The sequence below is a fragment of the Camelus ferus genome, chromosome 8, assembly GCF_009834535.1.
Source record: "Camelus ferus isolate YT-003-E chromosome 8, BCGSAC_Cfer_1.0, whole genome shotgun sequence".
Classification (NCBI taxonomy): domain Eukaryota; kingdom Metazoa; phylum Chordata; class Mammalia; order Artiodactyla; family Camelidae; genus Camelus; species Camelus ferus.
Window position 1 is genome coordinate 66,629,962 of NC_045703.1, and position 24,926 is coordinate 66,654,887.

General features: G+C 42.0%; 1 long non-coding RNA gene and 1 pseudogene across 3 annotated transcripts in view; one reads left to right on the forward strand and one right to left on the reverse strand.

Moving 5' to 3' along the window:
• On the forward strand, positions 1-1,008 carry LOC102523134 (annotated as a pseudogene).
• Positions 1,009-1,143: 135 nt separating this feature from the next.
• LOC116665459 overlaps positions 1,144-24,926 on the reverse strand; it is a 39,110-nt gene continuing 15,327 nt past the window's right edge. For 2 of the 3 annotated variants that reach the window (XR_004322092.1, XR_004322091.1), the window contains 2 exons: positions 3,863-4,099; positions 1,144-3,494 (listed from right to left, as the gene is read on the reverse strand). This is a non-coding gene — a long non-coding RNA (uncharacterized LOC116665459). The remainder of the gene's footprint in view (positions 3,495-3,862; positions 4,100-24,926) is intronic. The other variant, XR_004322093.1, reaches the window with a different exon arrangement.

The following is a 24,926-nucleotide window of genomic DNA, read 5'->3' on the forward strand; positions in this document are numbered from 1 at the left end:
ATGGCGGTCCACGCGTCGTTCGAGAACAACTGAGATCAGTTGCTTTGCCAAACTTAACCAACACCTAATGCCTGGTGGCCACTGAAGGATCAGAGAACTTTTACAGTGTGTTCGAGGGCGAGCTTGCTAATACCATCCCTGTGGTGCACACATCCATCACTGGCTGCCACTTCATTGGGCACATGTGAGTGGGGAACAGGCATGGTCTCCTGGTGCCCAGCACCACTCACCAGGAGCTGCAACACATTCGCAACTGCCTCCCAGACTCAGTGCAGATCTAGCAGGTGGGGGATCAGCTCTCAGCCCTGGGCAATGTCACCACCTGCAACAACTATGTGGCCTTGGTCTACCCAGACCTGGACAGGGAAACAAGAAATCCTGGCTGATGTGCTCAAGGTGGAAGTCTTCAGACAGACCAGTGGCTGACCAGGCGCTAGTAGGAAGCTACTGTGTCTTTAGCAATCAGGGAGGGCTGGGACATCCCAAGACTTCAATTGAAGACCAGGATGAGCTGTCTTCTCTCCTTCAAGTCCCCCACGTGACGGTCACTGTGAACTGAGGCAGTGGGGTGATTGCCGCCGGGATGGTGGTAAATGACTGGTGTGCCTTCTGTGGCCTGGACACAACCAGCACAGAGTGGTCAGTGGTGGAGAGCGTCTTCAAGCTGAACGCAGCCCAGCCTGGCACCATTGCTACCAGCATGCAGGATTCCCTCATTGACAGCCTCACCTGAGTCACCTTCCATGCTGTTCTGCGGGCTCCTGGCTCTGGACTCTCTCCGCCTCCCACCCAGTCTGTCTCAGATGCTGACAGGGCGGTGGCAGAGAGCTCACTGGGACTCAGTGGCTGGTGCCCAGCCCTTCTTCACCTGTGCTCATCTCCTGAATCTATAGTTACTGCTAGTTACTGCAAAAATCTGTCAAATCATGCTGGCTGGCAGGCCCTCTGGCTTCTGGCTGAGCGCTCTTCTGTCCTGCGCCACTCCATTAAAGGGCAGCTTCCTCTGGCCAAAATAATAATAATAATAATAATAATAATAATAATAATAATAATAATAATAATAATAATAATAATAATAATAATAATAAATACAATGTTTTAAATCTTCATAACATAACTCAATAGACTACTATGTACCCACTATCCAGATTTAACAAATGGTAATATTTTATCACATTATTTTCAGATTTTTTTAAAAAAGAAAAAAAAGAGAACACTAAAACCCTCCTAGTGCTCCCAGGAAGGAGCCTTCCTTCTGAAGTTGCTGTCTCCTTTACATGTGGTTCAGTGTCTTACATGAAAAAAACCCACTTATGTGAAACAAACTAGCTCCCAAATAAATTAGATTTACTAAACAGGTGTTTAGTTGCAGAATATAAACAATAAACATTTTTAAATCACCATGAATTTTTCTTCCTTCTTTTCTTCTTCTGCTTCGTTTTCTTTTTTTCATTGTCAAAAGCTAACTTAATAAAGCAGTTAATGTGCTGGAAACATGTGGTTTGAAACAGTTTCTGTGGCCGTTTGTACAGTTGTCCACCATCCTATGAGCTCCTTGAAGGCTGGGCCGGTTGACACTGCTGTCTCAGTATCTTGAGCAACTAGAAGAGAAGCTTGCACATGGTAGGAGCTCAGTAAATATTTATTGGACTGAACTGAACATGAAGGAGTCCTGTGTGTTCTCTGTAGTGACTACACTATCTGAGCATTAGAGGTCTGGATCCTAGAGATTTGACATGTAAACTGGAGCATTGGCACTTAAAAAAAAAAAAGCTATTTGCTAACAGAGCATACAAATTTCTGCAGCAGGTGATAAATGTTACCTCGCCCGGCTGGATCTTACTGAAGAGCAATGGACTCGCTCTGGAATGAACTTATCTTTATATCATCTTGAGCAGTGCTTCAGGCTGAGACATGGAACACATCAGCTGACAAATTTTTATTGAGCTCCTACCCTTTGTAAGGCAATGAGCCACAGGGGGAGCAAGACAGATGAAACCCCTGAAGTTTACACTTAAACTTGGCCCTTGGCTGTTTGGAGTTTACTAGATTTCCTATGAATTTCTATAAAATTGGCATTGTCACTTGGCCAATCTGCAACTCCAAGCCACTTCTTCAGACTGGGTCCTCAAGTGACCCCCAACAACTTGATTCAGGAACAGGGTTGTGGTGGAGACCAAAGACAACTCTACAAGCTGGAGCTGATGCCAACCCCGCCATTAACTGTGACGGCTGCCATGTCACTTGGGACCACACAGCAGACACAATGCTAGCAGAGCAGGCAGCTCAGCCACAGGAGGGAAGCAGCCAGCCTGGAGGAAGGTGGTCACTGCAGAGGAAGGGTGGCCTCGCTGCCCCTTGGCTTCTGTGGATGGCTCTTGCCATGCTGGAGTATGGGCCCTGCCCTGCCACACTCTCACTTTCAAGAAAAGTTTGAAGTCTGATTTTGATATGAAATTTCCCAATTTAGAAGTATCAGCAATGAGTGGAAAAGTTGTTCAAAACACTTTGCAAGCCAGACAAACCGTGTCCGCGGGCCGGGCCTGTGCTCAGTTGGTGGCGTCATTACCTCGCACGCGTGGGTTCCACACGCGCCGCATCACGCTGCTCAGCTCCCAAGTGCTGTGCCTGCAGCTGTGCTCCTGCACTGCGGCGACGCTGCTGGCTGGGGCTGCTCACCAGTCGTCTGGACGTGGAAGAAAACACACAGGCCAGTCCCAGGCCCTGCCACACAGTCTTTCCATTCTGCACGTACATAGAGTCAGGTCTCGGGGTTGCGCTTTCGATTTTGGGAATTGTCATTCGGTAGCTCAAGGTCTTACACTTAAGAGATGTTGGAGGAAAAGGTCCCCTCGTTTGTGCTGGACACTGTGCCCTGAGCAGTCCCCTCTCTGAAGGTGCCCCGCCCCTGCTCTCCCTGTCCCCTCAACACACTCAGCGTAAAAGAGGGGCTTCCGGTTTCCTCACATTTCCTTGCAGCACAATTGTGTCTTGTGTCTAGACTAGTGATGCCCCACAGCCTTGTCACCCGCCAGCTCCTCTGACGCTCCTCACTGTCTCTGTGAAGCCTGTGCCCAGAGACGACCTAGAACACCACCACGTGGGTCCTGGGGGCAGAGTCACAGTCACTACAGGTGGCTTTCTTCTTCTAAGACACCTGACTGGCTAAGGACACGTTTCTCTTCCTGGGCCCACCAGCAGCAAGTCTGGGATGGTAGGCATGCATTTCCTAAGACTTGCCTTCATTTTGAGATTATTTTTAATAAAGAAAAAGCAAAGCAGCTCACTCGCAATCCAAAAGCCATTTTAACAAGTCTCAGAGTGGAATTTATGGGGGTTGACGTCCTCTATTTCCTAGACGTTAGGGCAGGTGCCAAGTGTTGGTTGGGGGTGAAGCAGGTAGGATCGCTGAGCTCCTGAACCTCAGAGCTCTTGTGTCATCTGTTCTCTTCCCTGTGTCCCAAGGCCTGGCCACCGTCTTCTAGAACCTGCAACTGAGAAGACCCCATAACTGAGGAAGATCCTGCTTTCATATGGAAAACAGCCTATTTCCTTGTCTCTGAGGGACAAGGGGAACACGTAGGGTTTTCCTGTGACCCGATAGAAAAGAACTCACAATATCTGACTGGTGCGTTTGGAGGGAGAGCTGGTCACACACAGCTCTGTTCTGTGTGTGTGTGTGTGTGTGTGTGTGTGTGTGTGTGTGTCCCCAGCCTACCTGTAAAAAGGACTGCGCTGTCCCTTCAGACCATACATGTGATAGGACCCAGCCATGTCTGGGAGAGCTGTGTGGTACAGGGCTGTCTCTGCGAGCTGGCACATTCATCTACTCCTGTGGTTTGCTCTTAGAATGTCCACTCACCAACAAATCGAGGCCACACTCCCCAATAGTGGCTTTATCAGCAGTAAAGCTTTTGGGTTTGTCTCAGTTGTTTCAGAACCAGGATGGGGAGAGGAGCGATTTTTATTACAAACAGCAACATGTGCCTCTAATCTCTCTCCCTCAGGCTTCTCTCTTCCATGCGAATTGAAAAGAATGATCACCCCTCAGATGTCATCTCAGTGCCATAAATTTCCTGCTCCTGTTCTCTTTGTGTCCCTGAAACAAATGAAAACTTTGTTTTATTAACGATTTCCAGGTGCTCTCAGCCAGCAAGCCTTTTTATCTGAATGTTTTTAATCCCTGCAGTATCTGAGTGCGAGTCTGGTCTCTGTTCTGTCCAAGCATGTCCCCTGCCCCCATCCCCTGCCCTCCCATCCCTCCTACCGCCCCTGGAAACACCCCCATTCTTTCCTGGCTTCTCTCATTTTCTCTACCAGAAACTCCCATCTTCAGCAATGGCATCTTTCCCCTCTTTTAAAACACTGCTAGGACTCAAGCTTCCCCTAAAGAATGAACTCCATTCTCTCTAAATACTGTACCAACTCTCGAAACGTTTGAGCTAACACTTACTTGGTTCTGTTATGGCTAGTTACATCAAAGAGAATTTTTCATTAGTTAAAAGTGTTTTAATTTAAGGCAGGAACTTGGTTATAGCACCTTGAAGACATTTTTCCTTATTCCCTGGTATCTACTTCAGTGTCTGACACACAAGACTCAATCAATATTTTTATTCCGTTACTGTGGTTGAATGGACCAGGATGTTTTCCTTTGCAGCTCCCCACAGTGCTGAGTTCTTAGCAAACAGTAGCAACCAAGATGTCGCAATGGGTGACTCACTGAACATTTATCCCAGAAACCTTTTATTGAAGAGTCTACATATTATAATGTGCACAGCTGATCACATGCCCTGGGGACCCTCCGCCCCCAGCTGAAACTCTCCAGGGAGTTCAGGGTTTCTGGAGGGGGTGATGAGCTGCTAGTTCTCCTTGTTCAATCCAGCAATAGACCTTTCTCTGCTCCAGACAAACAAACAAAAAATCCAGCTCTTTATGTTGTAATTACTCTTTTTATTCCCATTTTCCGTTTCCTTATCATCCTAATGTGTTTAATGTGTATCTCTTTGTATATATGTATTTTCTGCAAAATGTATATTGTTTTACACACACATACTTTCAGTTTTATAACTGATAAATAGTTGTGTATCTCCTTCTGATTCATTTTTTTCCCTCACTCAGCACCACTATTATTATCCACCCATGTTGCTGTGGGTTCATCTAAACCCTTGCTCCTTGCCCCTGTCTAATCCTTCATGTGCCTATCCACCACGTGTCACCTGTCCTCCCTCCCAGGCTGGACATTCAAGTTACCTCCACGGATGCCACAAATATCGTACTCAGGTTTCTTATGGACCTGAGAATTTCACTAGGACATGTAACTACAAGGAACTGTTGGATCCCAGGAAGGTGGCCTTATAACTTATCATCCAAACAAGGACAATTTAGAGAATGACAGGGGGCACTATTAATAATTACACCAGGACACCAGGTTTGCATAACTGTCTCAGGCAAACTGAAATGTGTGGTCATCCTCGTCGAAAGGCCTGAGCACTATGTATAAATAGACCACAGATCCCCAGAATGGCTCCCACACCTGCACGCCACCAACAGGGCGTGGGACCTGCATCTCCACATCCCACCACGCTGATCTGTTGCCATGACAACTACAAAATGCCTCAGTACTGTTTTAATCTGCATTCCTCTCATCACTAACATGTTTGGTGTCTACACGTTTGCTGCCTTTCGGATTTCCTTATTTGGAAATTGTTACTCCCCTTTGCTTATTTTTGTTGGGGTTTTCTTGTTTGCAACAAGTTTGCAAAAACTATGTTTTCTAGTTATTAATCCCCTGTCAGTTTTAGATATTGCAAGTATGGTCTCCATCAGCTAGATTAATTTTGTCCATGGTGTTTTCTCTAACCAAATTCATCAGGTTTTTTGCCTTTGTAATTTTGTGTTCTTAACATTCAACTTTAGAAATATTTTCCTTCCCCTATTTCAGAAAAACATTCTCCTTCATTTTCTTCCATTAACTTTTGAGTTTTACCTTCCACATGTAGGAAACGTAGGCCACCCTTTCGTGGAATTAAAAGCGATGTAGATTAATTTTTCTCCATTCAGAGAGCCAGCTTTCCCAGCTCATTGGCTCCATGATCCTGTTGATTTGTGGTGTCAGCTTTATGGTGTGTGACGTTTCCGTGTGCCGCTGGGTCTGTCCACCCAACTCTATTCTGCTCCCTTGCTCTGTGTACGCCTGCATCTTGCTGCACGATGGCTTTGTGCTAAGCATGACTTAATAGCCGATAGGGCAAGTTTCCCCTCCTTATTCCTATTTTTTCCAGCGTGGATCTTCTTGAGAGCCCATTAAAAACAAGTGAGACTCATAAAGGTCTCTGCTGGGCTATGTCCAGAATAGGTGGAGCTCCATTTAGATCTTTTATCTTAACTTTCGTCTCTGACTATCGTGGTCATTGTTCGATCATTACATGTGAAGGATTTTCTATAAATGTTAAGTTTTTGTTTTAGAATTCAGAGGGGTATTTCATTTCTATTCAGTTAGAATTGTGCACGTTTTTAGCAAAAACCTCTGAAAAAGTGAATGCAGCATGCTGTGTCACTGAGAGGGGCTCCTTTGCTGCCAAGGGACCCGGGCACGCGGCCAGGATCGGGCCTGGCTTGCCCGTGTGGATAAACAGGAGAGCAGCCTAGCCTTCTCCGCACCCAGTGGTACAAGAATCCTCGCTCCCACTCCAAGGCCTCTGCCCGCAGGCCATGGTCAGGTTACCCCTGAAGGCACCCAGTGCCCCCGAGGCACTCATACTGGTTACAAATGCCTGAATCATCCTCACTTCCTTTCCTCCTTCCCACCATGTCTTCTGGCCTAACCCCTGACAATTCTACTCTCACCCACCCCTACTTCTCCAGCCTGACTCCCACCGCGATTTTCCCAGCGCAGTTTCCATCCTTCAAGGCCCTTTGCTCCCACAGTTAGAGCCACTGGATTCACACTAGCCCTGCAGACCCAACAGCCAGTGTGGACCCAGCACCTTGGGATTGGGCACAATGATATGCATCTGATAGTCCAGCTGGCCTTGCTCTCATGTGGCACCCCAGATCTGGTCACTCATATGGGTCTTCTTTTCTCAACCATCTTTACTTAGTAAATGCCAGTCCTGGGCAAGGCACTGGACTGGTCCTGTTTATTGGAGCCTTGTTTTATTTCCTGAGCCTGTGTTCCTGCCATGTAACCCCCTTCTCCAGGTGTTCTAAACCCTTGAGAACCTGGGTGATGCCTTATTCTTTTGATTCCTCTTCCAAGGAATCAGAACCTGGGGCGAGGGTCCCACCATCCGCCGACCCATTTCCTGGATGCAGGTCGCCACAAACATTACAGATCACCTGCTCCACATTGACTCTTCCCAGTTACTCTGAGAGGTGGATGTTAATAACACCGTGGGGAGGAAGCCAAGGCTCAGAGGTGAGGCCACTTACCCAAGACACTGGCCAGAAGGCAGCAGAGCCGGGACTGAAGCCAGACTGTTGAACAGCAAAGCCCTCACTCTCCCCACTACATCCTGGCCCCCTCCCCCCCAGTCCCCGCCTCACTCCCCAGTCCTGCTGCAGTCTGTATCTGAACCAGGACAAGGCCCCACTGAGGTACCAGTACCTCCATCCTGGACAATCACTGGAATCTTCACATTGTTTCCCCTTTATCTGTTCATTTACAAAACAAATACTCATTAAGCAGCCCACTCCTGCCAGACCCAGCTTCCACATGATCTGTTTTTCAGTTCAGCACTGACGCAGCAGCCGGAGCTACGGTTTGGACCGTGTCACGCTCCAGCTCACAAACCTTTGGGCTCACTCAGGGCAGAGCCTGCTGGAGCGGCCAGGACGAGCTGGGACCTGGAACCAGGCCATCCACGGGGCCAGAGAGGCAGGGCCAGCAGGGCAGAGGGCACCGCTGGGCGGGCTGGTGTCCCAGAGGCTCAGTAGAGGGGTGACAATGGTTGGGAGGGTGCGGGTCCAGGCTGGGGCTGACCAGACTGAGGGAAGGTCCAGGGCCCAGATACCAGGTCAGAGGAAGGACTTGAGTAGCTGTGAGGGGACCAGCAAATGAATGGAAGGCCCTGCCCCAGAAGACCCAGCTACTAGACTGAGCAACAAGACAGAGACCACAGAGCAGGGCTGTGCCGTCATAAAAACAGGCGGAAAGCAGGCTGGATCGAGGTGAGTGTGGTAGAAGAGAGGTGGGTCCTGGCCCAGAGGGGACAACCTGGGCCCCTCACTGAAAGGTGCGTGCTGGGCAACGCTGGGGGCAGACATAGCCTGACAACTGCTCCCCGCCAGCTGCCGAGCTCCACATCACCCCACTCAGCCTCACTCACACAGGCCCATCCCAGACGCTCCTTCCTCTGGGCTTGAGCTGTGCCTTTCCACTGGCCAGCTGTGCCCTGCAGCCCCTCCGACCCCCGCCTTCACTTCCGGAAGCCTACTCACCCTTTAAGACTAGGGACAAAGGCAGCAAGCTTTGCTTTCCCTTTCCCAGGCCTGCCCAGTTTTCCTATATAAAAGACAAATTCCCAAGGTACTTGCTATAGGCCTCTGTGAATAACCACTCTTCATTCTACCTGGAATATTGTGTTCCTGGGGCTGCCACAACAAAGTGGCGCAAACTCGGTGGCTTAAAACAGCAGAAATTTCTTGTCTCACTGTCCTGGAGGCCAGAAGGCCGAACTCCAGGTGTCAGCAGGGCTGTGCACCCTCAGAAACCTACAGGGAGGATCCTTCTTGTCTCTCCCAGCTTCTGCTGTCTTGAGCATTCCTTGGGTTGTGGCCGCATCACTCCATCGGCTTCATCAACACATGGCTGCCTTCTTTTCTTTGTATAAGAACACCAGTCATATTGGATTAAGGATTCAATCTACTTAAATCTGATCTCACCTTACCTTAGTTACATCTATAATGACCTTATTTCCAAATGAGGTCACATTCTGAGGTACTGGGGATTAGGACTTGAACATATCTTTCTTTGGGGGGTGGGGACACACTTCAACACGTCATACCTGGTATGACAGTTAACTGTATACAGGCCAATAGCCTTCACAACATCCCAGCGCCCTGCCTACAGCTGGGTGGTTTTTCAGTGAAACAGACCAGGGTTTGTCACTCACACTCTTGTATAAACCTGAGCAAGGTCCTTAGGCTATTTGTCCTTTCTTGTCTATAAAATAACTACAATACTTAGAGTTACTGTGATTTTTATTAGAGTCAGTTCACATACATAGTGAGTGCCCAGGAACCTGTAATGATTATTATTAATATTATATGTTGAATAGAGCAGATACCCAATAACTAAATGCTAGTCACCACTTCCTCTAATAAATATTTACTACACTGGCAGGGCCTGCAGACCGGGTGAGTTTTCCCAGGGGGAGGGAGAAGCAGGGGCCAACAAGCCCTGGAGACTAGTCCAGCACCGTGGGAGGCGCCGAGGTGATGATGTGGCAGCCGCCCATGCCTGCTGGGGTGGCAGGGAGATCCTGGCTCCCACAGCACGGAATCCTGGCTGGCCCTGTGGGAATGTGAAGGTGGGGAAGGCAGGGACTCCACACCCTGCTCTTTGTTCTGTAGGCTGTGTGTGTGTGTGTCTGTGTGTGTGTGTGTGTGCGCGCGTGCACACACATGCACTGGGGAAAGGCCTGGGAGACAGGGGCCAGCAGTGCCAAGCATCTTTCTGAAAGGCTACATTCAGGCTGGAATGAAAGTCTGTGACCAGAGCACGACCTCCAGCTCTGGGGACCTTCGTGATTTCTGTAAAGACCAGATTCTCCTCCAGAAAGAGGGTGGGTGGTGGGCACAGTCAAGGAGAGGGAATCAGAGACCTGTGCCAGAAATAGAACTCTCCCTTGGAGTAGCTGGGGTGAACTCGGTGAACACAGTTTTCTCTTCTATCAAATGGGGCTGCTAAAATTTGCCCTATCAAATAGGAATGGGATTCCCATGCCAGCTGTGGATACATATGTCCCGTTGTTGCCAGCCCTTGAAGATGCATTTCCAGGGTATGTCAACATTTACAAAGCACTGCCACTGTTTTGCTTTGTTTGATTTTCATTTTTATGACAAAAAATGTATAAATTACTATTAGAAATAAGAGAATATGACTAAGGCTCAATGTTCCTCTGCCACAGGAGCGAACATGGCATCCCTTATCCTCCCTTATCCTCTGCATATTTCATTAACCCCTGAAGTTGTATCCTTCCATTTCAAGGGACTTCTTTTTCTTAAGAACAAACACTGGCTTCCTTAGACTTTAAACAAGACAAATACTTCCCCCATAAAAACGAATCACCAACTCCTTGACGTTTATGAGGAAATTGTTTCAAGGAGATGATATACCAAAGTGAGCTGCAGATTTTTAGGAAAGAAGAAAATGATGGAATTTCATCCAGGAACCACACACCTAAGAGTCAAACACATCTTTGCACCTGGAAACATGTGTGGCGATCAACACTGAGAGACACTGCAAAACATGGGCAGTTTTATTATTAAATTGACATCTTCCAGCATAGCTGGTGAGGGCAAGGATAAGATGCACACAGATAAGCAGAACACAGCACCGATGGAGGGGACCTCTGTGAGAGGTACAGAGTGTGATGAGGTCAAAAAATAAAGAACTCACATCCTTCCGGGGCCACAAGAAGAGTACCTCATGTCCTTTTTCCAATGTGGGAGAGATCAGGGCTGGATAAAGAGAAGGGAGAATGTAGCAAGCAGGTGGATTCGAGGTAGAAAAACAAGCGCTAACTAGTGTGGCTTGGATCCTAATTTGATTGCTGCATTCAGTTTCCATTCTGGTTCATTTATTTATTGCATTTGCATTTACTCAGGTAAGGCAACTCTGCAATACAGGGCATGCAATTATCTTGTCTGGTGAGCTATGTAACCTTTCCAGAATGTTGTAAAAGTGCTGAATTCTAAGTTAAGAAGCCTAGATAATTATTAGCAAAAGCTGCCCAATAATTTCACCAATAATCCATATGACTAAGGCAGGGACTATTGGAGAGCATTTTGTAAAAAAAAGTACCTAAAACTTCATCTACAGTTTGAATGGCAGCCAGAAAATAGACACTAGTGCTAACAGGTCCTCACACCTAAAAAATTGATAAACATGGCAACTCTTTTTAGAAAATTATTTCAATATATTTTCAGGACTGAGCCTTTATGTTGTTACTTATAACTTTGTGATCTGAAGTAAACTAAAAACATAAATAAATAAACCCAAACTGTTTAAATCTTTCATTATCTGCATAATGCAATTATGCTTTAGACTTTGAGAAAGTTGAGTTTCCCATTTGAGTTCCACAAGGTTCATTAGATGAAGGACTGTCCTCCAGTCTTGGATCTCTCTGGGAAATGATGTCATAAAGCTCCTCTGCAGAAAATCTCCAGGATTCCAGGACCTCTGCTTTCTAAAACAGTACATGCCACTGCAGAGGACCATGCCACCATGCCACTGCATGGTCCAGCCAGGTGTTCACTATAAATGGATCTTGGAAGATGTTTCATTTGATGGGGTTCTGGACTGAGCAATCAAAGACAGGAATGGGCTGCGGAGAAAACAACTTATTTGAGAACTTCAGTTGTTAAGTCTTTTTAAGACATGAAGATTGGAATTTATTGCTGCTAAGTTCAGAGGCTAGGTTTGAGTTGCCTGAAGTTCTGGGAAAAAAATCCAGCAAGAGACTGAAAGCACCTCAAAAATGATTCAAGCTTAAAGGAAAAGACCATAGTAATTTAAAAAGACAACAGCAATAAAAAAAAAAGAACAAAAACAAACTCTGAGGTTACTAAAGTACCAGGACTTTGAGTACAGCCAATTAAAACACACACACACACACACACACACACACACGCATGCATGCACACACAGAGACACTTTTCTTTTAAAGTGAATGACTTGCACAGCACATGAAATGACATGAAAATATAAAAATACAAAGCTCTCTGGTAAAGGTAAATAGACAAATACAAAATCCTGTAATAAATGATAAAAGCATAAAAAATAACTAACTATAAAAGTATGTTATCAACACAAAATATAAAAAGTTGTAATTTGTGACATTAGTAACAAAACTGGGGAGAGATATAAAAGAGTAGAGTTTTGTATATGATTAATATTAAGTTTTATCAGTTTAAAATAGCTTGTTATAACAATAAGATGTTTTATGTAGTTTCCATTAATCACAAAGAAAATATCTACAGAAGATACACAAAAGAAAATGAGAAAAGAACTAAAGCATGTCTCTTCAAAAATATCAATAAAACACAAAAGAAGGCACCAATAGAGGGAAAGAGGGAGAAAATAACTAAAAAATACACAGAAAACAATTAACAAAATAACAAGAGTAAGTCTTTCTCTATCAGTAACTATCTTAAATGTAAATGGATTAAACTTCCCAATCAAAAGACATAGTAAAAGGAAATAAAAAACAAGATCCAACTTTATGCTGTCTGTAAGAGACTTACTTAAGCTTTAAGGACATACATAGACTGAAAATGAAAGGATGCAAAAAATATTCCACATAAGTGGTAACCAAGAGAGCAGAGGCAGTAGCTGTATTAAATCAGACAAAATAGACTTCAAGATAAAAATTGTCACAAGAAGGGGGGAGGGTAAAGCTCAGTGGTGGAGTGCATGCTTAGAATGCACAAGGTCCTGGGTTCAATCCCCAGCACCTCCATTTATAAAAAAATTAATGAATGAATAAATTTAATTACCCCCCCAAAAAATTGTCACAGGAGACAAAAGACATTACAGCAGGAAAAAAGGGCCAATTCACTAGGAAACTATAACAATTATAAATGTATATGCACCAGATATATGAAGCAAACAGAATTTCTGACAGAATTGAAGGGAGAAATAAACAGTAACACAATAATAGTAGGAGATTTCAATACTGCACTTTTAATAATGGATAGACCATCCAGACAGAAGATCAATAAGGGAACAGAGGACTTGAATAACATTATAGACTAACCAGATCTAACAGACAGATACAAAACACTCCATCTAATAGAAGCAGAGTATATATTCTTCTCAAGCACACAAGTAACATTCTCTAGCACAGATCACATGTTATGCCACAAAACAAGTCTTAACAAATTTAAGAACATTCAAATCACACCAAGTATCTTTTCTGATATGCAACAAAACTAGAAATCAATAGGAAATTCACAAAAAATGTGAAAATTAAATAAAATTTTTGAACATTCAGTGGGTCAAAGAAGAAATCACAAGGGAAATTAGAAAATATCTTGAGAGAAATGAAAATGAAAACACAATATATTAAAACTTATGAGATGTAGCAGAAGCAATATTAGAGGGAAGTTTACAATGGTAAATGCCTATATTTTAAAAAATGATCTCAAGTTAACAACCTAACTTTACACCCTAAGGAACTACAAAAAGAACAAATGAAACCCAAAGTTAGCAAAACAAAGGAAATAACAAAGATTAGCAGAAATAAGCAAAACAGAGAATGGAAAAACAATAGAAAAAATTAACAAAACTAAGAACTGATTTTTGAAAAGATAAACAAAATTGAAAAAAAGACTTCAGGTAGACTAGTTAAGAAAAAAAGAGGTAAGAGTCAAATCATAAAAGTCATAAATGAAAGATGAGACATTATAATTGATGCCACAAAAAGAAAAAAGATCATAAGAAACTATTACGAACAATTACATGCCAACAAATTAGGAAACCTAGAATAAGTAAATATATTCCTAGAAACAAACAAGACTGAATCATGAAGAAATAAAAAAAATCTAAACAGACCTATAACTAGTAAGGAAGTTGAATCAGAAATCAAAATGCTCCCAACGAAGAAAAGCCCAGAAGCAGATGGCTTCACCAGAGAATTCTACCAAACACTGAAAGAAGAATAAATAATAATCTTTTTTAAATGCTTCCAAATAATTAAAGAGGAGGGAACACTTTCAAACTGATTTTATGAGGTCAGCATTACCCTGAAATCCAAAACCCAACAAAGATACTACAAGAAAGAAAACTGCAGACCAATATCTCTGATGAATACTGATGCAAAAATACTCAACAAAATACTATCAACCAAATTCAACAGCACATTAAAAGGATTATACATCATGACCAAGTGGGATTTATTCCTGGAATGCAAGGATGCTTCAACATAACAAAATCAATTAATGTAATACATCGTGTTAATAGAATGAAGAAAAAACCTAGGTGATAATCTCAATTGGTGCAGAAAAGCATTTGTCAAAATTCAACATCCTTTCATGATAAAAGCACTCATCAAACTACAAACAGAAGGAAATCACCTCAACATAATAAAGGCCATATATGAAAAGCTCACAACTAACAGCATATGCAACAGTGGAAAATGAAAATTTTCCCACTAACATAAGGAAAAAGGCAAGGATGACCATTTTTGCCACTTGTGTTCAACACAGTACTGGAAGTTCTAACCAGAGCAATTTGGCAAGAAAAAGAAATAAAAGGCATGCAAATCGAAAATGGAGAGGTAAAATTATCTCTGTTTGAGATGACATAATCTTATACGTAGAAAACCCTAAAGATTTCCCTCAAAAAACTATTAGAACTAATGACCAAATTCAACAAATTTGCAAGATACAAAATCAACACACAAAAATCCATTTCATTTCTATACCAACAAGAACAATCTGAAAAAAGAAGTTAAGAAAACAATTCTATTTACAATAGCATCAAAAAGAATATAGGAATAAACTTAACCAAGGAAGTAAAAGACTTGTACACTAAACACTACAAAAGATTGTTTTAAAAAAAATTAAAGAAGACACAAATAAATGAAAAGGCATTCCATGTTAATGGATTGGAAGTCAGAACACTGTGAAGATGTCCATACTACCCAAAGTGATCTACAGATTCAATGCCAAAAAAAAAAGAAAAAAAAATCCCAAGATCCATCTAGACTCTTAAAGGATTCTGAATAATGAAAATAATCTTGAGAAAGAAAAACAAAGCTGGAGGCCTCACAGTTCCTGACTTCAAAACATATCACAAAGCTAGAGTAATCAAAACAGTGTGGTAGGGGCATAAAGACAGACACACAGCCCAATGGTACGTAATACAGAACCTAGGAATAAACCCTTATGTATGTGGTCAAATGACCTTCTACAAGAGAGCCAAAGCTACACAGTGGGAAAAGGACAGTCTCCTCAACAAATGGTGTTGGGAAAACTGGATAACCACATGCTAAAGAATGATGTTAGACCCTTACCTTACACCATATACAAAATTAACTCATTAAAGCCCTAAAGGTAAGATCTGAAACTATAAAACTCTTAGGAGAAAACACAGGGTAATGCTTCATGACATTAGATTTGGCAATGATTTCTCAGATATGACACCAAAAGCATAAGCAACAAAAGCAACAAGACAAATAACACTACAGCAAACTTAAACACTTCTTCACAGCAAAGAACAATGAACAGAGTGAAAAGGCAACCTATGGAATGGAAGGAAACACTTGCAAAACCACATATCTGATTAGGGGTAATGTCCAGAATCTATAAGGAACTCCCATAACTCATCAACAGAAAAAGAACCTGATTTGAAAAATGGGCAAAGGACTTGAATAGACATTTCTCCAAAGAAGACATACAAATGGCCAACAAGCATATGAAAAGATGACCCACTAATAATCAGAGAAACACAAATCAAAACCAAAATGAGATATTACCTCATACCCATTAGAATGCCCTCTAACAAAAAACAAAACAAACCAACAGAAAATAATAGGTGTTGGTGAGGATGTGGAGAAATTGGAACGCTTGTATACTGTTGGTGGGAATATAAAATGGTGCAGCTGCTATGGAAAACAGTATAGTGGTTCCTCAAAAAAATCAAAAACATAATTTACTGTACGATCCAGCAATCTCAACTCAGTATACACATTAAAAAAAAACTGAAAACAGGCTCTCGATGAAGTATTTGCACACTGATGTTCACTGCAGCTTTATTAACAATTACCAAGAGGTGGAAGCAAGTTAAATGTCCATCGGGTGATGTATGGATAAAGAAAATGTTGTATATACATACAATGAAATATTATTCAGCCTTAAAAAAGAAGGAAATTCTGTTTTGTGCTACAACATGGATGAACCTTGAGAACCTTATATGCTAAGTGAAATAGGACTGTCACAAAAAGATGAATACACATAAGTGACTCCATTTAACTGAGGTATCTACAAGTAGTCAAACTCAAAAACAGAAAGAATGGTGGTTGCCAGGGGCTGGGGGCGGGGCGGGGAGGGCAGTTGTTTTTCAATGAGCACAGAGTTTCAGTTTTGCAAGATGAAAAGTTGTAGAGATCTGTTGCACAGTGATGTGCACACAGTTCACATTACTGTACTGTACTCTTAAAAGTGGGCCAGATGGTAAATTTTATGTAATGTGCTTCTTACCACAATTTTAAAAACCTCAAAAAATAAATAAATAATTTATAAAGTTACTCTCTAATATTAATGGCTATATTTCTTGTCCTTGTCTGTTTTTTTTCCGTCATTAAGTGCAAATATGGGTGTATTTAATTCTGTCCTATGTTTGGGGAATATTGTGTCCACAAACCTACAAAGGAATCTTAATAGCTTATAAATGTTAGATTATTTCAGACCACATTTATGATGCTTAGTGTGCCTTAAAGAGAAACAGGAAGTGGTATGAATTGAAAGTAAGTAAGCCTTTTAATAGCACTCATCTCATTGTTACTTCAAGTAATAACTTGAAGCGTTCTTGCTGGTATCAACTACAATTCATTCACTCAAAAATCATTTGATAAGTGCCAGATATATGCTAGGCATTGTCCTAAGTAGAAAATCAGGAGGGAAGAGGCGGCCATAATCAAATAATCATGTTCCCTTCTTTTAAGGAGTTTACAATCTAGTAGGGAATAGAGAAAAAAAAATGACAAAACAGTGTAATTAGAGGTGTTGGATACACAAAGTACTTTTGAGCTGATCATGGACGTTTCTTGATTTTAGTTACCCACCATCCTTTCCCACTTCTTCCAGTAATACAACCAAAACTTGCCTTGGACATGTGTTCACTCCCCATCTTGGTCCATGTGGTTTGGTGAGCTGACACAAACCCCAGGTCTAAGTTTGGGCATGTGGTCCAAACGTGGCCAACGAGAAGGTGGAATCCCTCTGTCCACGGTGGTTAGTTTCAACAGTGATCCTTAACTCTTCCAGTGGGACTCAATTCTCAGTTATTTTATTTATTTATTTATTTAAGCTCTGGAGAGACTTAGAAATGGACTTCCAACTATTAGGATGCCAGCTTGGCCCAGCTGAAAATTAAGTAAAAATGGAAGACAGCACAACCAAGGGAAGAAAGAGAGGTTAGGTCTAGATGACATTGTTTGAGCTCCTGGGACCAGTGTTGCCAGTCCCCCTGGATCTTTCAGTTAAGTGAACTAAGAAATTCTCTTTTCTTTCTTATGCCTTTTTAAGTTGGGTTTTCTCCCACTCACAACCAAATATCCGAAGCCGTACCCTGCCTTTAAAATTCAGCAAATTACAGATCACTGTGACTGATACTAATCTGTATATAAATTTGGATTAGCATACTACCACTGAAACATCAGCACATACAGAGCATTTCTGTAACCTTCTTTTAAAAATTCGAAACTGTGATATGTAAGTAATATATCTTGTAGCTTCTATGAAAGAACATTTAGAATGCATATCAGTGCTTTTATTTTTCAATAAAATAAATACAGTATTAAATAAAATAGATACAGTATTAATTTTAAAAGAATCCTATTTTGCCAATACTCCTTCCATTGCTAGGGCATTTGAAGGATAAAGTAAGCTCATCCTCTAAAAAATATTCTAGACCTTGAATTCACCAACCGACAATAAAAATAAGCCTAAATTTGCATGGTACTTTAAACCTTTCTACGTACCTCACACACACTGCTTAAATGGGTGTACAGTCCAAGCCTAAGATCACCTGTGCTGTCCTTTGGATTCCATCATAATCATTTTTATTCCTCTTAGCAAATAAGTTTCCTAATTTATAACTGTGCTCAGATTTTGATTAATTTGAACTATCTGAGCAAACAATGACTGAGCAGTAAGACAAACTTTTAAAAAAGGCTACAACTCATTGAATATTGATTACATATTATCTAGAATTTCCAAGATTTTTCTAGAACATTATGCAGAATTATCTCAAAGTGCTATGTGGGCATTCACAGCTAGATTCTCATCTCACACACTTGTGAGAACAGGCTTTAATTCCTCACCCGTTCATACGTGGAAAGTTGTGCAAAGACAGCTTTCAGAATTAAACATGACAAAAGTGCTGTAAGTATCTACATATATACACCTTCAGTTTTATAACACAGGAATCGTGTTACACCACTGAGCTGCACTTAAGACACTTGAACAATAATGGGAAAGTTGGGTCTGAGTCATTTTCATCTGCAGATGTTAAAGTTGAACTCTACGGTCAAGATCAGTGTTGTCAGGCTCCAGGGCCCCCTGCTTCCAATACAAAGGACTCTTCCCTAGACCTTGTGGAAATTAAAAAGAACGAGATTCCTTTTCAACAACTTTCTCCTTCCTGGTGAAGTACAGCCAATGAGTTTTGATTTAGGGGCTAATTTTTTTTCAGTAACCCCCCTGCACATTCTATTAATAATCAAGTCCACCTTCAAATCTGGAAGAATCCATCCCTGTGTAACGTAAATGAGTCTCTCTCTTGGCTGAGAGTAACAGAACACCCCACAGACTGGCTTAACACGTCAGGTTTCTTTTGGTTTCTTCCCCACAGACAAGAAGCCTGTGGACTGATGGTTCTGGGGCATCAGGGCAGCCCTCAGGATCCTGGGCTTTTTCTAGCCCTTCTGTTCAGCAATCCTTCAGATGTGACTTTTGTCCCTCATGCTCGCTGCCAGGTGGTTGCAAGATAAGTGCTTTGCCTCTAGCATCATATCTGTGTTCAGGATAGGAAGTGGGGAATGGTGCAGGGCAAAACGCACATGCCAGGTGAATGTATCCCTTTTAAGGGTCCACCCAGAAGCTCCACCCAGAAAATTCTGTCCCTTCTCACTGGCCTGAATTTCTCCTGATGCCCTGCTCTCCTGCACACATTCACACTAGCTGCTGGAAGGTACAAATTAGTAGAAAATGAATGTTTTAAGTCTCTCTGGGTAGACAAATCTATATTGAGCTCCTCTCATAACTAATGAATCACTGAGTAACTCACAAGCTAAAGTATGTTTTATGCCCTTTGAAATGAATTTGGAATATATGCTCTTAGTTTGATTAAAAAAGAAAAGGTTTCTGCACACTGGATCTTGGGCATACTCCTGTCTCAGTGCCTTCACGTTTGCTCTGTCCCCTGCATAGGACAGTCTTCCCCTATTTAATGGCTCTCATGTCCTTCAGGTCTCCAATTAAATGTCAAATCCTCAGAGAGCCCTCCTTGTTCATCCTATTTAAAACATCATCTCTCATCAGCTCTGACCCCTTCCTCTGCTTTTTTCTTCATAACACTCAATGCCAACTAGAGTTGATGGTTATTTGTTTATATATTTATGGTCTGTTTTACCTACTAGAATGTAAGTTCCACGAAGGCAGGTACTTTGCCAGCTGTATTCTCTGCTGTTTCCCTAGAGCCTAGAACAGAGCCTAGCACACAGAGTGAACTCAATAAATGTTAGTTGAATGGGTGAAAGATTGAATGAATGACCATTTGGCTTATCACATAACTCTCTACGTATGATTGGCTAAAGTGTCATTGCTGGGGCCCAAGGAAACAGCCACCTAATGAGCAAAAGAGGCCATAATCCACCAGCAGGTCACCTACTTAGCTGCCTCTATTCTCAGGAAGTGGTGTCTTTTGTTAAATAATTACATAACAAGAAAGTCTACTTTCTATAAATTATGAATGCAGATACTTTATAATAGTTTTACTTGCTAATATTTTCAGAATGTAATTCAACCTGATAGATTAAAAAATATATCAGGTTAAAAAACAATTTTTATTGTTTTTCATCTGAACAATTTTACCAATGGGGGTTCAGAGTAGAAGCAGCTAGTAATAAATTATGCTTGTAGTTAAAAGAAAATTTGTGTTGACTGGGTTAAAATTTTAATTCACTATCCCAATTTGTTTAGATAACTGCATTATATATACTCCAAACCTAATTGAAAAACTGAAACTGTATCTTGAGATTCTGGCTTCCCTACTCACTACAAACTCTTAAATATCTATATAGGGTATTACTTATTTTGTATTTTTAAGAAAGCTAGAAATCAAGGAGGATATACTGAAAAGTCAGGTGATTCAGCGAATACTAATTTGCCTCCCTTAGGGAACCCTGTGCCAAAAGACCAACCATAAAGTGAAAAAACAATTATACACAGGGGAAAAGGCATTGGCAGACAGAGGAAGGGGGAGAGATGACAAGAAGAGAGGAAGTGATTTTTCTCATGAAAGCTAACAAAATAAGGAAACACATCAGCTTACTTTTGCTAAAAGGTAAGGAAGGACGAATATAAAACTGTTTGTTCTGCTAACGAAAAACGGTGTAATTAAGTCTTGCCCTGTTCAGGATATTTCCTTCTCCAATTGTGATTCTTAGTGAAATGTGGAGAGTTGGGGCGATTGTATAAATCTGTATTTTCCATGTGCTGGGTAGGGTTCACAGCATTTTGTGCATTCCTCTGGCAGCACTTATCTTGCTGCACTGCAATATCTGTTTTCATTTGTGTGTCCTGGGGTAGATCACCAGCTCCTCCAGGCCTGGGCCTCTAGACTCATACTCTTCTTTACGCCAGCAAAAGCCAGTAAACGTTTGGTAGATCGATTATTGAGCAGATGCACCTTTGCTCTATAGTCCTTCAAATTCAATATTCAACTAATTTAAATTAAATGCAGAAGGCCTAGAAAAACCTTGGTCTAGCAGTGAAATCTAGGAATTTGTCACCAGTCAACTGGTGTCCAGCTGTTTAGAAAGAGAGGATTAGAATTACTTAAAAATTCTCTAAACATGTATGAGAGTTTTTTTTAGTGAATAGAATGTTTAGTAAATATATAAGAAATCTGTTCAAAGAGTAATAAGAGGAAATTCACTTTCAGACATAAGAAGAGCTTCTTAATATCAACTTTGCAAAAAAATTATTTCCATAATAATACTCAAATTTGTACTGACTTTGCTCACATTCACTAATACTTTACTATTTTTCAAATACTATAGCTTGTTTCCCAAATTGGAAATTCTATAGGCGAGTATTGACCCACTCACCCATTTATTCATTCAGTCAATATTTACTGAGCCCCAGCTATGTGTCCAAGCATTGAGAATATTAGTAAACAGATATAGACACAACTTCAGAGAGCTTACATTTATCAAACAATCGCACACACACACAAAATCTCAACTGTGATAAGGAGATAGATGGACATGGTACTAGAGTTATAAGGGGTAAGTTGGGTAAGGAAAGCTCTCTAGGAGGAATGATGACTAGACAAAATCTGAAGGGAGGTAGATTGACCAGGTCAAGAAATGAAGGAAGATGGATTCAGGCAGAAGGAACAGCAAACCAAGCTTCTTGAAGGAAAGGCCAGCGTGGCTGAAGCAGGAGACCTAGTTACGCTTGTCTTGGGAAAGCGGAAAGTCCACTGAAATGCTTTCAACCAGAGAGGGATGGGGTGGGTTGAGTTGTGGCAAGACTGGTTTGCCTTCCCGAGACTCTGATCCTGTGTGGAGGAAGGACTGGGGGTGTCTAGACTGGAAGAAGAGTTAGGCAACTAGGGCTGGAGGCAGGACTCTTGAGGGAGGCTGAACGTTTCCCACACCTCATGGAAAATGACTCCTTCTTAGCAAAATTAATGTTTTGCCACTGAAGTAAAATAAAAGCAGAAAACATATTTCCCAACCAACAAGGAAATGGACACTAGACACAACAAACCCACATGATTTTTAACATAATTGCTTCTCCCCAAAGTCTACAAGCTTTCTACAAGCTTTCTACAAGGGTAGGAAGGAGATGTATGTTATTCATCATTGTGTCTTTAGGTCTAGTGCACCATAAAATTGGATTAAATCACTGTTAAGTAAATGAAGGAAGCGTGGTATATTAGTCTGCAAGGACTGCCATAACAAAGTACAACTTAAACAACAGAAATTCATTTTCTCTCAATTCTGGAGGGTAGAAGTCCTAAATCAAGGTGTCAGCAGGGCTGGTTCCTTTTGAGGGCTGAGGGGAGGAGCTGTTCTAGGCCTCTTTCTTGGCTTGTAGATACGTCTTTAGATCATCTTCCTAACGTGTGTCTCTGGTTATGAATTCCCGCCTTTTATGACACCAGTCATACTGGATTAGAGCACACCCTAAGGACCTCATTTTAAACTTGATAACCTCTATAAGGACCCTGTCTCCAAATTAAGGCCACATTCTGATATACTAGGGGTTAGAATTCCAACATATAAATTTGGGGGGAACACAATTCAACCCACAACACATGGGGCTGTGTGTTTCGGCAGCTGTTTGGTGTGAGACGATTCCATTCAACAAGGCAGCTTTTGTTTGCTCCATTTAACAGTGCCAGCTCCCTCACGTGCCAAGCCCTGCAAAGCAGAGTTCAGAGTGTATTGAGCAGACACAATTTCTTTCCCTGGTCTCTTCAAAACTTATCCCACTTCCCTGAAAAGCCCAACTAAAGCATGTAGATTTTTCCAGACTGTTATGGATTGAATTGTGTCCCCTCAAAATTCACATACTGAAGTTCTGACCCCCAGCACCTTAGCAGGTGAGTGTTTGCAGTCAGGGTCTTTAAAGAGGTAATGAAGTTGAAATGAGGTCATCAGGGTGGGCCCTAACCCAATTCAATTGATGTTTTTATAAGAGGAGGAAATTTAGACACAGATACACACAGAAAGAAGACTGTGTAAGAGGCAGTGAGAAGGCGGCCATCTGCAAGCCGAGAAGAGAGGCCTCAGGAGAAACCAACCCTGGTGACACCTTGATCTTGGACTTCTGTCCTCCAGAAGGGTGAGAAAATAGATTTCTGTTACTGAAGCTACACCATCTTTAATATTCTGGCGTTCCTAGCAAACTAATACACAAACTGTATTGGCCAACACTCCTGTTCTTAATACCCAGTTTCACTTAATAATTCCATACAATGGTTCTTCTTATTAATAACAAGTAACGTTTCCTGAACCCTTACCCTCCGTGTCAGGCGCTATGCTGGAGCACTGTCTGTGTTATCTTATTTAATCCATACAAACCCTTAGACGTGAGGACTAGGATCCTAATTTTTATGGAAATGAAACCTAATTGTAAGAGATGTGAAGTAACTTGCCTAAGGCCATCCAGCAGGAAAGGGCACAAAGTCAGGGGTCTCCAAGGCTGTGTCCTCAGCCCCTGAGTCACCTTTGTGCCAGCCAGAGGACTGTTCTGGAAGGGGGAGCTTTCCTGCACCATGGGGCCTGAGGCACAGCTGCTTATCTGGATGGTTAGGTGATGAAGAGACTAACTTACCCCTCACCACTGCTTTCCTTCAAAAATAAGGAAACAAACAACCTGACTAGAAGTTTGGCCAAAGCCTTAATAGACACCCCACCAGAGAGGACATACAGATAGCAAATAAGCACATGAAAAGATGCGCCACATCGTCTGTCAACAGGGAAGTGCAAATTAAAAAAAAGAGATACCACTACACACCAATTAGAACAGCCAAAATCCAGAACACTGACAACACCAAATGCTGGTGAGGGTGGGAAGCAGCAGGAACCCTCAATCCTCACCGGTGGGAATGCAAAGTGATACGACCACTTTGGAAGACGGTCTGGTGGCTTCTCACAAAACTAAACATATTCTTACCACATGATCCAGCAACTGCACTCCTTGGTATTTACCCAAAAGAGTTGAAAATTCATGTGCACACAAAGCTGTGTACAAGAACGTTTATAACAGCTTTATTCATAATTGCCAAAACTTGGAAGCAAACAAGATTGTCTTTTTCAGGTGAATGGATAAAGCGTGATCCATTCAAACAATGGAATATTATTCAGCACTAAAAAGCACTGAGCCATCAGACCACGAAAAGATGTGGAGGAAACTTAAATGAGTATTACTGAAAGCCACCAGTCTGAAAAAGCCACATACTGTATGATGCCAACTATATGGCATTCTGGAAAAGGCAAAACTATGGAGGCGGTAGAAGGTTCAATGGTTGCCAGGGCTTGGGGTGAGGGAGGGTGAATAAGTGGAGCACAGAGGGTTTTTCGGGCAGTGAAACTACTCTGTGTGATACTATAATGGTAGATACATGTTATTATTATATATTTGTCCAAACCCATACGGTGTAAAACATCAAGAATTAACCCTAATGCAAACTAGGGACTTTGAGTGATGATGATGTGTTCATGTAGGTCCATCAACTGTAACAAATGTCCCATGCTGGCAGGGGATGTTGAGAAGCGGGGAGGCTGTGCGTATGAGGGGCAGAGGGTAAAAGGAAACTCTCTGTACCTCCCCCTAAATTTTGCTGTGAACCTAAAGCTGCTTTAAAAACTGAATGTCTTTTTTAAAAAACCCTACTTTCTTGGGTCAGCTTGTGACTCTAGATTCTTCTTAACTCCTGCAGAAATCACTTGCCGTCCATTAGCAATATTAAGACTGTACTAACATTTCAGAGCTCAGATGAAATATTTTGCCTTTGCTGTTTTATCACAAGTTGTTGGACTCCTACTGCAACTGATCTTAAGCAGAGAAAAGAAGATTGGAAGAAAATGACAGATCATCAAATCACAAAGAACTTGGGGGACTATGTCCTTGATGACTGAAGCTGAAAGTTTTCCTACTGATGTCACACTGGTGTCCCTGTTTATTTGCACAAGAGAACTTTTACAACCATTTAGATGGGGCACACACAGGGCAGGTATATA